Genomic DNA, 13,947 nt, shown 5'->3' on the forward strand with positions numbered 1-13,947 from the left:
CCTCATCTCCAGAAGACTATAGACTTAGTTTCCTGGAGCCCCTATTAACACCCTCCCCTCCATGGTGATGTGGGGAAGAAAGGCAAGAAAAATTGGCAGGCAAAATTAAATTAAATTACCTGATACCTTGCAGATCAGTGACAAATACTTGAGGCAAATATGGAGTACAACATTTCTTCAGGAACCCCTACCGTTCTTAATGTTCATGCCTTACTAGAGGTAAAAGAACCTTAGCTTGACAATAGTTAGGCCTCATGAAGATAAGGAGTCCTCTTTAGCAGGTCAAAGTCCTTCTGGAGGTAAAAGAACCTTAGCTTGACAATAGTTAGGTCTCATGAAGATAAGGAGTCCTCTTTAGCAGGTCAAAGTCCTTTTGACTTTACTTCCCCCAACTTCATTATATATAACCATTCACTCTTCACAACCTCAGTGCAGCACTTTCTGCCCAAAGGTACGTTCCCCATGCTTTAATAAAATAACTTTTTTTGCACCAAAGACATCTTCAAGAATTGTTTCTTGGCCATTGGCTCAGGAACCTCCTCCCCCTCCACTCTTAAACCTCATCATTTGGCACACAATGTGGAGGTCTGAGTCTTTGACTCAGAGTCAAGCTCTGAACTTTGGTGCAGACTTGGTGAGTACTTTCTCTTTTCTTCCTTTATTCTTATTTCAGGGGCTTTTCAAGGAGTATGGTCTTATTGGAACACTTTTATGTCCATTGCTTAGGCTGTAATCCTCTAGCCCATGGCTACTCTATGGGAAGGAGAAATCCTGCCTTTTGGTTGGAAGTAAGTCCCCAGGTTGGAATGGTAAAGGGACCCAGAAGCTTGATGCCCTCTCTTTATTCCTGTATTTATACATAGTTGTCTGCCTTGGGCTTGGGAAAACTCAAGGAACTAGCATGGCTGCCAATCTTAAGACTCCCATGTGAGGTTTCCTTCTAATTGGTCTAACGAGATCCCTTCCACATCTCTGGTCTAGCTGCTTCTGGCTGTGGGACCTCCCCTGGGAGGCAGTGAAACCAGTACCTGATTGAATATAAACCCAGCTGGGGACCATTTCCTAGGAAGTTGGCTGTAAAGACTGTATGTGTTGGAATGTCACTTAGAGTGAGAAGAAAAGCTACTAAAAACGAGATAAAAGAGGCCAGCCAGATTTCCAAAGCAGGATACTCCCCTTGCATGCTTTTGGCTTCTGTAATCTTGCTTGCCTCCTGCAGCCACCAATTGCCTGAGTAGCACCACTGATAAGTGCCCCCTCCCCTTTTACTTTTGTGTCTCAATCCCCTACCATCCCAATCATAAAAGAAGGCTGATGCCAAGGTTTGGGGCTCAGCCTTTGGAGGTGACTCTGCTGGGCCAGTACTGGTGCAAAATAAACAGTCTTTTTTGATTCCCTGAGTGAATGTCACTTTTTTCTTCCTGGGTGCCGAGTATTTGCCGTAACATTGTTGTCAATTGGCTGGAAAGTTGAGAGCCATATTGGCCCCTTGAGCCAGTGGTGTTGGAGGCCAGCAGATAGGCCACTTATCATAGGCCTCTGCAATGGAAATAAAGGCACGCTGCTGCTGATTTCACTGGACCCCAACCTTCACTGGGCCCGACAATAGCTGGCCCCTGCTGCTCTCAAATGGACTATTGGTAGAATCAGAAAACTTTGCTAGAACAGGACATTGGATCAGTTAAGTGTCCCTGGGGACCCAGGACTGAATTCAGGCCTGCCCTAGAGGCAGAAGAGGAGCTTGATTACCTCTTGGGCAACACAGTCCACACATAAGACAGAAAATCTTGGGTGGAAGTCTGCAGTCTGTCTGAACGTGAGTGCGAGTGCCTCTGCTCCACGTTTTCAGCCCTGTGATTTTGTAGTGACCTCATATGTCTCAAGGCAGAATCAGGTCCACAGAAGGTGTTTTTTGTTTTCCCACTGCTTGTTTAGCTGTGGTGTCAGCTTATCGGTTACCTTCTGACACTGAGTCCTTTCCTCTTTGGTGTCCCTTGCAGTGGATGACGCTACCTCCCTCGATTCCCAGACTGCCCTAAATAGTTTTAGGATTTCTTCCCGATTTTTCATTTCTCTTTCTCCTGCGGTCAAAAGTGCTCTCTCCTGGTACATGTAAAGTGGCAAAGGCATAGCACGAATCAGTGTATATGTTGGCTCCTATGTCTTTACTGAGGTCTAGTGCTCTTATTAGGGCCCACAGTTCTGCTCTTGGGGCTTCCCATCCTTGTGGAAGGGCTTTTGCTTATATGACCTCAAAATTAGAGACTACTGCATTACCAGCATATCTTTTGCCTTTGTTCATGAAGCTGGTTCCATCGGTACACAGAATGAAGTCAGGATTTTGTAAGGGCCTGTCTGATACATCGAGTTGGCTAGAATAGACTTCATCAAGGATCTCTAGATAATCATGCTCTGGAGGCCCCGCCACTGCGGGCAAGAAAGTGGCAGGGTTTAGAGTTTTTATAGCTTCTGATCTTATTTGTGGGTTCTCACATAGCAGTCCCTGATACTGTATCATCTGAGCATGCATTAGCCAGTTGCCTTCTGGCATCCCTCAAGGTAATAACAGAATGGGGAATCTTAATGTTTAGGTTTTGCTCCAATGTGAGTTTGTCTGCTCCCTTGATTAAAAGTGGCTGCTAGTGCCCTCAGATAGGGTGGCCATCCTGCTGCAACTGAATCAATCTGCTTTGAAATATATGCCATTGATCTTTGCCTCGGTCCAAATTCCTGGGTGAGAACCCCCAGGGCCACCCCATTCTTCTCATGCACAAAAAGGCTGAAATCTTGTAATACATCTGGGAGTCCCAAGGATGTTGCCTCATGAGTTTTGTTTTTATAGTTTCGAATGCCTTTTCTTGATTAGGGCTCCAGAAAAGGGATACACTCTCTTCTCCCTTTAGTGCCTCGTATTGAGATCTGGCCAACTCTGAGAATCCTGGGATTCATGTTTGCCAGACTCCTACTGCTCTCAGGAACTCTCAGATCTGCTGGTGGGTAGTGGGAGCCTAAATGGCACAGATTGCCTGTTTCCTTTGGCTCCCAGCATCTGATGCCTTGGGTGATTTTGAAGCCCAAATATTTAACTTTTTCTTGGCAAATCTGTGCCTTTTTCTTTGATGCCCGGTATCCTGACTCTGCTAGTAGCCTGAGTAGGGCCCTGGTTCCCTCCCAGCACTGGGTCCACGTGGAACTGACTAGCAGAAGATCGTCCATATATCGGAGGAGGATGCATCCTAGGTCCCATACCAGAAACCTGGCTAAATCAGATGCCAGCACCCCCCTGAATAAGGTTGGTGAATTTTTTAATCCTTGTAGCAATCGAGTCCAACTGAACTGTTCCTTTGCCCCTGTGTTAGGGTTTTCCCATTCAAAAGCAAATAGGGGTTAGGTATTAGGCACTAGCTGAAGGCAGAAGAAGACGCCTTTTAAATCCAGGCATGTGAACCATCCTGCTTCCAAGGGTAGGAGTCCTAGTAGAGTGTGTGGGTTAGACACTGCTGAATGCAACCTGACGACTGCTTCATTAATGCTCTTAGATCCTGCACAGGGAGGTAATTACTTGTCCCAGGTTTTTTCACGGGCAGCAGGGGAGTATTCCATGGGGACTGGCATTGTTTTAGAAGTCCCCATTTAAGTAGCCTGCCCAAGTGTGTCTGAATCCCCAGGCATGTCTTCCGTGGAACCATATATTGGCATATTTTGACATGTTGGGATCCAGGCTTTAGGTCAATTAATATCAGCAGGGGAGGGGTGGTTTTTTTGCCAGACCAGGGGGGTTTCCTTCCACCCAACTGAAAGGAATTCAGCTTCTAGCTCGAGGGCCACAGTTGGCTTACTGGGAGGGGAAGTATATAATCTCTATTTCTCTTCCCATGGAATTGTCAGAGACAAAATCATGGGTTGAGCCTTTTTGTTTAGGCACAGTTGCCTCTGTCCATCTGAGGAGAAGGCTATTTCTGTGCTTAACCTGGCTAGGAGTTCTTTACCTAACAGTAAAACCAGGCAGTTGGGTAGATACAGGAATTCATGAACTACTTGGTGACACCCCCCACCCCCCGCCCAGCTGGTACTGTCAGGGACCACGAAATGGCCTTCGGGTTTACACCCCTGTGGCTCCTACGATGGAGACTTCTTGACCTGACAGAGGTACCACCTTGAGTGTCACCAAAGAGTTTTGGCCCCAGTGTCAACAGTGTCGACCATGATGTCTATTGTTTGGCCCCCCACCTTCATTTTGACCATGGACTCATGGGGGCCTAGTTGGATAAAGCCTGGTCTTTCCTAATCAGAGTTCACTACTGCCAGTCCAATCAGGTCAGCCTCAGGTGGCTATGGTTGGTAGCAACTGGGTGGAGTGGAGGTTTCTAGTTTCCCTTTTTGGTGGTTGGGACATTCATTTTTCCAGTGTCCAAATTCCTTTCAGTAGGCACATTGATCCCATCCCAGTGGCACCCTTCTTTTTTGTTCTTGTATCCTTCGTGGTTTCTGTGGGGGCCCTTCCAGAGGGGGTGCCCCAAGGTCACGACCTGGAGAGCTGCGACCTGTTTCATTTTTCAGTCTGCCTCTTATCTGGAAGCTTGATCCCAGTTTACAAAAACCTTGTTGACGATTTCCAATAATTTGGTGGTGTTTTTACCAGCAAATCCTTCCAATTTTTGGAATTTCTATCTAATGTCACTTTGGGCCTATCCCACAAAGGCAGTACTGACCATGCGCTGATTTTTAGGGGCTTCTGGGTCAAATGGAGTGTAAACTCTGAAGACTTCACATAATCTTTCATAGATATCAGCTGGACTCTCTTCTGGTTTTGTAGGACCTCAGATAACTTTGCCATGTTGGTGGGCTTTTTGGCCCCTGCTTTTACCCCCTGCAGGAAAGTGAGTCAGTATCTTTCTAATCTGACCCTCCACATCTCTGTTTTGGGGTTCCTGTGTGACTCCTTTTTGGACATAGCCTCCCATATCCAAGCCTCAACATCTAAATTCCCATCTGGTGCCTGATCCTGGAGCCATTTCTGGCTTTGATGATGATTTGTCGGAGGTCTTCCATTTTTAAATGGGTAAGAAGAAGCTGCTTACAACTTATCCAGGCAGGGAGGGAGGTGAGTCTGGATTATGGATTCTATTGTTGCCTGTGGCTTCTCAGAGTAGGGCAGTGTGTGGTGTTTCCAGTTGAGGAGGGGGTCAGTAGTGGAGAATGATTGGTAGTAGAAAAACAATTCCCCTTCTTGTAGGGTCCCGTCAGGGCCTATACTCTCAGACCCCTAGTCTCCTGCAATGGCATCTGCATTGCTGTTGGGGGTCTTGGACCTTGAGCCACAGACCTAAGGCATCTTCCTACCAGTTCAGGTGTCCCTGGTTGGAGTGGGCTGTCTGCTGGCAGAGGTGTGGCTGATAGACATAGCAAGGTTCCCCTCCCTTGATTGATGGGGCACTGGGGGCAAATGGTGGCAGAAATGGAGGGGCTTCTTCTGAATTTTCTTGGAGGATGGGGGGGCAGTTTTCTCTGCTGTGAAGTCTTCTCAGCCCATGTCACCAAGACCCTACATTGTTCCTCACTATTAACACAGAACCGGACCCAGGGAGGCTTGACTTGGGCTATTTCCAGCCATTGATGAATATATGGGAATTGATCTGGGTGGTCAGGGTCTCCAATAACTACTTTATAAACAGCTCGGACTGTGGGGACATCTAGGGTACCCTCAGGGGGTCCAGCCTACACCAAACGTGAGCCATTCAAATTCACAGAGGGTGGATAAGTTCTTGGGGGTCAATTTGACCTCATAATCACCTGAAAATCCCTTTTTAAAATTCTTAATCATACACTCCAAAACAATTGGTTCTAAGGAATTTCCCCTTATCCTGGTATCCTAGATAGATCCCTCTCAATGTATGGTGTGGCAGGACAAACTTGAGGGAAGAGGTTGTTTGGTCCACCTGGCCACTCTCCTCATGGGGATTTACATGCCTCTTGGCATTGGCAGGTCAGTATAACACCCTGACTTGGATCAGGTCTCTGCAGACCTGATTCTACCTTGAGCTGTATGAGGTTGTCACAGAATCCCAGGGTAGGACCCACTGAGGCTCTGTAGCTGAGACCATGCAGCAGGGACACTCACACACATTCAGACAGATTGTAGACTTCCACCTAGGACTTCCCCGTCTTATGTAGTGAGCGTGTCATCCGAGAGGTGATCAGACTCCTCTTCTGCCTTTAGAGCGGGGCTGAACTCGGTCTTGAGTCCCCAGGGACACTGATCCAATCCTATGCCCTGTCCTGACAAAATTTTCTGATCCCCCAACAGTCAGTCCTAGTGCAGTGGGGGCTGACTATTGCCGGACCCAGTAAAATCATCAGCGGCGAGCCTTCCTTTCTGTCACAGGGCCCTTGAAAAGTGGCCTCTCTCCTGGCCTCTGACAACAATGGATGAAGGGGCCAGCGCAGTTTTTTACTTTCCTGGCCATTGAACAGAGGTCTGTGGTGGCTGGTCGGTGATCATAGAGATTTCGACCAAGGTACACCTCGAGTCTCTATGACACCTCAGGAACCTCTGATCTATCCTGTGCTTGGAATGCCACCTGGGGTTGGGGGAAGGATTTTTGTGGTAATAGACCTTTACTTTTCTCTCTCTAGGAGAAGGATGTGAGCTTCTATTCAAGCCCCAAACTCTCCCTTGAGATGTGTTTTTAACCCATTGGAAACAATTTAAATTGCAAAATTTAGGAAAGGACTGATGTCCTGTAACTCAGGAGAGCTGTATTAAGATCTAGCAGTTCGATCTCTTCTGCAGGAAAAAGAATCAATGCACAGAGGTACCCTAGGTCAGGCCATCACAGCTCCGAGTGAGGACCCGGACCAAAAGGCCTCTTGCAGAATGTGTTTGCGAAATATGTACGGCTAGTCAACTCCCTCCTGACATAGTGGATGTCCTAAGAGGTCTCCTCCTGATAAAACTCAGTTGCTGTAGGAAACACAGGCCTTCCGTGACAAAGGTGATGCTGACTTTCCTCTTTATTCCTCCTCCTAGTAGATGTGGAGTCCTCTCCCTCATTCATTTCCTGACTTAACGGCTCTAACTGGAATCAACTGTGGTTAGTCTACCTCTGGACCAGAACTTCAAAGAATATTCCCAAATAGCTGCCCAATTCTCTTTGTTTCAGGGAAATTCCCTGTCTTCTCTAGTCTGACATAGACTATTTCCACTTTGGTGGAAATGAAACAAACAAACAAACATGGGGTCTCCTCTTTCTCAGGTGACAAGGTTTAGAACTGGGACTCTTCTTTCTCTGCCTTCTGACACTTCACATCTTTTGTCTGCTTCTCTCCCTCATCCTGTCTCTGCATCACCTTCCATGTGACCTACATAACTGGCTTCTATATCATCCTCCCACCTTCAATGTCAAGGAGCAATGAGCACCCCCTTGGATAGCCCACTTCAGATTTCCCCACTGCTGTCCCAGGTAAAAGAGTGACAATGGGGAACAAATTGATTGTCCTTTAAGTGAACGCAGGAGGAACATATTCAGTGTTTACATTTGTTTAAGTTTGTTGGTTTAACTTGTTGTGCCCGATTCGCGAGTCCCCAGAGACCCCCCAAGGATCTGACACCGATGCAAGTACAAAAGGGTCTTTATTACAAGCTCGGGCAGGGGCTCACCCACCTACTGGTGTAGTGGCAGAAGGTGAAGCCCCGAACAATAGCGAGCAGGGTTTTTATGGGGTAAGGGACGGGGGTGTTACAGTGTACATGTTGTACGTATAGCATCATCACATAAGCACCAATTACAATTGTACAGCACCCATGGTAACAGCTTTGACCATTCAGTATCTGTGACGTGTTCATTACTTTTGGTGGGACCTAATCATGACTTTTGAGGATCCTTTGAAAATGACCAATTATGAGGTGAGTTCAAAGGGCCCATGTGGGGTTCAGGCAAGCGGTGAGAAATTGGCTAGTTTGTACAGAATAACTGTCTACAGTTCCCAGCCTTGACTCAGACCACAGGAATGTTTTTTTGATTAGCTGACCTGAGGGCGGTCTGAGGACGGTTTTAGCCTTGAGCAATCTGAGGACCTGGGGCTATGTGCAACCCGAGGTTGCTCTTAATGGAGGCCTTAATCTCAAAATGATGTTACTTAGGCTCTTCAAACTAAGTTAGACATGTACTTAGAGTTATCAGCATTAAATATGAAACACTTATTCTACCAAGGTTTCTTAAAGGTCAAGTAAGCTCAGGAGGTCTTTGTTGCAATTTGTTAGCAAAAAGATGACTTAAAATAATGGTTAATTTTGTGTATCTCAAAGTTTTCATGGATAATTGTTAAGGTAGCTTTCAATGTCTTTGGTAATCTGAATTTAGATAAGTGGAATTGAATTCATTGGATATCTAGGTCTTTTCCAAATAGAATGGAGTGCTAAAGCTTTAATTACTGAATGTAGGTTTGTGCTTCTGACCTCCCATTACAGAGAAACTAAGAACTTTTGGGTATATTGGAAAACATTTTGTGCTTAATTGATTCATGAAATTGCCATCTAAAGAATTCTGGTGTAACAATTAACAATTGCTTACTACTTAGTCTCCACTGGAGACTAAAGTTTCTAAGAATCAAAATTATACTAAACACAATTAAGACTGATGGAAATAAGGAAAGCAATTCTATATGCAGAAAAGTAGGAATGTGTAAAAAAGAGAGAAGGAATGGAAATATATTTTTGTTGCAGGTAAAAGAAAGTAATTTTGTCCTAAATGAGACTGGTTTGGAGAAAAATGGCCTAGGACAAAGTTTGAATGCAAAGGAAAGTTGTAGAAGGTTCATGAAGGGAAATCTTTGGAAAGGAATTTTATGTGTAGTTAGGACAGACTAAGTTGCAATGAATGGACTTTTAAAAGTACACTGGTATAAGGTTGAAATTCTGCTTTTCTCTCTGTTCAAAACAAAAAGGTTTTTTGGATTGTTCAGCTCTTGGTAAAAAAAAAATAATAATATACAAAGGAGTGCTTTCTCTTTTGTCTGCTGGGAAAACCACAGATTCAGGTTTTGTCTTTCTAAGGTCTCTGATCACTTTGTTAAAAACTTCTCACTGTTTAAGGAGCTAAATCTTGCTAACAACTATATAACCCTACATACTTGCCTTTGGAATCTCTTATTGCCATCTTGGTTAAATAAGTATTTTAAAGCTTTAAGATTTGTAATCTCTTGTAATCCTATTGCAAATGGCTCTATAACTTTCTGAAGTTTAACAAACTTCTCAGAATTTAAATTGTAAAAAAAAAGTCTCTTTTGACCAAGAAGCCTTTTTATGTGACATGTCAAGTGAAAATCCCTGTTAGTTAATGGTACACATTAGGTGACATTGCTTGGGTTATAGCTGTAACCGTTAAAATATATACGCATTTCCCAAAGTTTTAATATATTTTGGTAACAAGGTTATCCTTAGATATTCTGATAATCAAAGTGTTATCATCACAGAAATAACCAAATTTCCTTGTCAATTGCACCATAATGAGCTCTCATCAGATTGTTAACCATGTCCATTTTTGAGTTTTGTCACTTACAATTATTGCACTTAGTCTCTTACAAAATGTGTCTCCTCTTAAGGAGATTTATAAAAATGTTTTTTTTTAATGTTTTTATTCATTTCTAGGAGAGAGAGAGAGACAGTGTGAGCAGGGGAGGGTCAGAGAGAGAGGGAGTCACAGACTGAAACGGGCTCCAGGCTCTGAGCTGGCAGTCAGCACAGAGCCTGACGCGGGGCTCGAACCCACGAACCGCGAGATCATGACCTAAGCGAAAGTCGGACGCTTAACCGACTAAGCCACCCAGGCGCCCCTAAAAATGGTTTTTAGGACAAATTCAGGTATTTGACATCTTTAAAATCCTAAAATTAAAACGTGGGTAAGAATTTCCAGAACTAAAAAAACTGCATTTGAACTGAACAACAATTAGTAATATGGGACCTACATTTGACAGAGAAAAGTTATAGTTTTTGTGACTCTTGTTGAAAACATTGCTGGTTCTCTAATGTTTGCTTTTCCAGATTAAGGAAACTTTCTCTTAAGATATCTATAATGAACATAAATGTGAAAAAATATTCCTCTGTAAATAAATTGAAACATTAACTTTTCTCTCTACCTGAACCTTCTGAAAATCACTCTCAGTGAATATTCTTCCACAGCCATCATACTTATCTGCCTAAGTTCAGCGAGAATCTATTCTCCTTGTAACAGGAATCATTGGAAATACTGTTTATTTTACCGAGGTTTTGACTGGAATATCTTATTTGAGAGAAATGCATAGACCCAATATGATCATATGACTTTAAGGACCTAAGGTTGACATTATGAAACATGGAGCCCATAAAACCTCTTGGAAATGTTGGCCTGATACCTTGATAGCAGAGTTCCCAGGAGCCTTACCAGGTGATTAAAAAATGTGACTTCCGGGAAGTGCAGGGACCTCATATATCTTTGAGACCTCATGGAGAGGAATTCGCCCTAATCTGCAGGTATTGCAGGCTGTCTGACAGAAGTACTTGGCTTCGCTTCTGGCTTGGAGAGGCCAATTAGTTCAGTCTCCTGTTCAGTCTGGAGACTGCTTATAAAAGGTTCTAGCAAAGCAAAACTCGAAAGGATCCTTAGGATCAATCACTATTCTTGCTGAGCTTACATAAATCATTAGGCCAAAGATGTTAAAACCGGACTTGTTTTGCAAATGAACAGTCTTGATTTGGCTATCTCTGGAAATGAGGATTTTTAGAGAGAAAAAACTATGTTTCCATAACGCAGCTCTCTGGATGTTAAATTCTAGCTCTGTCTTGAAATGTTTGCTGTTTGCCTAAACTAGACAACGTGAGGTAAACTTCAGAAAAATGGTCACAATATTTCTGTGTATAGAAAATCTTCTGTGCTTGTTATTCAGTGGGGATAATCATAAGACCCCATGGGCATATGGTTATTTAAATAACAGGAAAATGGGATGGATTCCCCCAACAATTGTATGCAAAGACTTTTCTCACTGCAGACCTATGACTAGATAAAGACTATAGGGCTTTATTATCCACCTGAGGCCAGGTTAAACACTAAATCTCTAAATATGCCAACCATATCCACCCTACACCTGATGTGATAGTTACTAGAAACTCACCCTATATAAACCCAAAACACCTGGTTTATTTAAAGGATTGAAAGTCTAAAACAACAAGGGACTTAACTGCAAAATGGAAGGGCCCCTACTGGCTCATATTATCTACTCCCACTGCAATATGGCTAGAGGGGAACACTTCATGGGCTCCTATATCTAAAATAAAACCTGGGGCCCCTTCACAGGGTTTCAATGAGCAAACTAATGTGCCTTCTTATCCCTATGAACCTGTAGAAGACCTCAAACTTCTCTTAGGATGTTTAGACCTTTTTTTAAAATCTCCTTTCCCAATTTCTACTAACAATTCCTTCTTACAATGGGCCATTCAAAAGGATCACCACAGGCATTTAAGTTACAGACCAAGAAGACCAATCTGATTCCTGCTGCCTGTTCCCACAAGCATCCGAGAATGCTTTAAGCCTAACGTCTAAAAACTCTCATGGCAGCACTGGGAGACACTGGGTTTGTAATCTGCTCTAACCATTAACCTGAATTTGTCTTGTTTCTATAAAAGTACTTCTTATTAATTACCTGCTTGCTTAAACAACAAAATGGAATTTATAGGATGGCTATACACCACCACCTGTTACACATTTAAGGCCTTAAGTGACTCTTAAAATACCATTATATTACTAAATACTAAAATAACTCAAATGCATAAAGCACTTCTATGAAACAGAATAGTATTAGATGTTTTAAGTGCTGCACAAGGTGGAAGTTAAAGTCTCATAAGAACAAAACGGTGGGTATACCTTCCAGAGTACCTCAAAAATATTTCTGGATTTCTAACTGACAGGAATACTCCAATTGGCACATTAAACAATCCCTTTCTTTCCTTAGCAATGGGTTATCTCTTGGACTGGAGGATATTTGTTAGCTACCAAAGGACTTTTCATTTGAGCTCATCTTTCTAGTTATTCTACTTACGTTTTGCTGTTCTCTCCCACGTCTCTCTGCCTGGTGCCAAGACTCCATCACTACAATAGCTTCAAGCCAACAGATAATCCTTTCTACTCAAGGAGGTTCATACACCGTGTCCACCTTGGATTCAGCTGCTTCACTTAACTGCCCAATATGTTTCCTGATGGACCAATATGGACCCATAGGCAGGGACAACTCTATGCCCCTACTCAGCAGGAAGAAGCTATAGAAGATGAGACCTTCTTTCTCTAACAACCTTAGAGATATAAGTGTCAAATTGTTCAGAGGGGATATGATGAGGGAGCGTGGGGCAAACTGAGGGCAAAACAGATTGGCATATCCCCCCTTCCCCAAGTAGAATATCTGTGATATTCCTCAAACACTCCTGGCTACCCAAGAGCAAAGTAAAGGTGTGTAAGTGCTTGCCATGGTGATGTAGGAAGCCAAGGCCAACAACAAATTAAATCCTCTTACTGACTACAGCCTCTTGGCAAGTCCTCAAAACCAGCACAGTGACCTACTTCTAGAGCTCAGCGAACTCTTAATGACACTTTGCCAGGGGCAAAGGAACCTTAGGTTACATTATCCCAACCTCCAGGATCTGGTAAATCTACTTCCTTTCTCTCAACTGCCCCAAGGTATATATCGGCAATCATACTCCAAGTTTATGGCCCTCTGATATGCATCTGAAGGGTCTCTTGATGGAGGTTTTATTCAACGGTAATAAGTGGTGTTTCTCCAGAAACAGTGAGCCCCTGGAGACCTTGTTTTCAAAATACCTTACAGACTTACTGTATCCCTGACTCCCTCCCAACCTGAGGGACTATAATCAGTTGCCCATCACAACCCCAGTGCTGCTCTTCCGGCCCCTGGGTCCTGTCCCTGTGCTTTCATAAAATCACCTTTTTGCACCAAAGACATTTTCAAGAATTCTTTCTTGGCTCTAGGCTTCAGACCAACCCACCAACACATCAAAACTTCATCCGTATACACTCTAGATTATCACACAAATATTCCTGGATTTCTAACTGACCTGACTACTCAAACTAGTGCTTTAAACAACCCTTCTCTTTCATTTCATGACTGGTTAATCTCCTGGACTTGTGGATTTTTATCAATTACCAAAGGACGTTTATTTAGGCAATTCTTTCTTGTTATTCTAATTACGTTTTGCTGTTTTCTCCCACGTCTCTCTGCCTGGTGACAAGACTCCATCACTACAATAACTTCAAGCCAACAGATCATCCTTTTTACTCCAGAATGTTCTTATTCATCATCCACCTTGGATCCAGCTCCCTCTGCCTTCTGCAATCGGTTGTGTTTCCCCAACTGATCAATATTAACTCATAGATAGGGATATCTCTACACTCTTACTGAACAAGAAATAGCTACAAAAGAGACCTTCCACCTTCAATAACCTTAAAGTTACAAGGGTCTAAATTGTTTAGAGATGTTAGAATGAGGGAGTTAAAGGCAAGCTAAGGGCAAAGTACAAGCTAGGATTACCCCTCCCCCCACCCCGGTGGGATGTGTGACATTCCTCTGACACTGCTGGCTGCCCAAGAACAAAGGAAAGGAAAGAAAACAGTTAACTGATAGAGACCACAGTCATGCAGGACATAGGTCTCCATCAGTTTACAAAATACCTTAGTAAAGTAGAAGAAAAAGGCAATCTTATCCATAGTCTCATCTCTAGAAGTTTATAGACTCTGTTTCCTGGAGCCTCTATTAACACTCTGCCCTCCATGGTGATGTCCGTTAGAAAGGTAAGAAAAATTGACAGGGAAAATTAAATTAAATTACCTGATACCCTGTAGCTCATTGACAAATACTTGAGACTGGCAGAGAAGAACATTTCTCCAGGAACTCCCTAATGTCATA

At 43.4% G+C, this 13,947-nt stretch overlaps 1 protein-coding gene across 2 annotated transcripts in view; it reads right to left on the bottom strand.

Moving 5' to 3' along the window:
• LOC120230201 (neutrophil gelatinase-associated lipocalin-like) overlaps positions 1-13,947 on the bottom strand; it is a 101,603-nt gene that overhangs the window by 39,071 nt on the left and 48,585 nt on the right. The gene's annotated exons all lie outside the window — the stretch shown is intronic.

Source organism: Hyaena hyaena, unplaced genomic scaffold, assembly GCF_003009895.1.
Source record: "Hyaena hyaena isolate Hyena2069 unplaced genomic scaffold, ASM300989v1 scaffold_38, whole genome shotgun sequence".
Taxonomy (NCBI): Eukaryota; Metazoa; Chordata; class Mammalia; order Carnivora; family Hyaenidae; genus Hyaena; species Hyaena hyaena.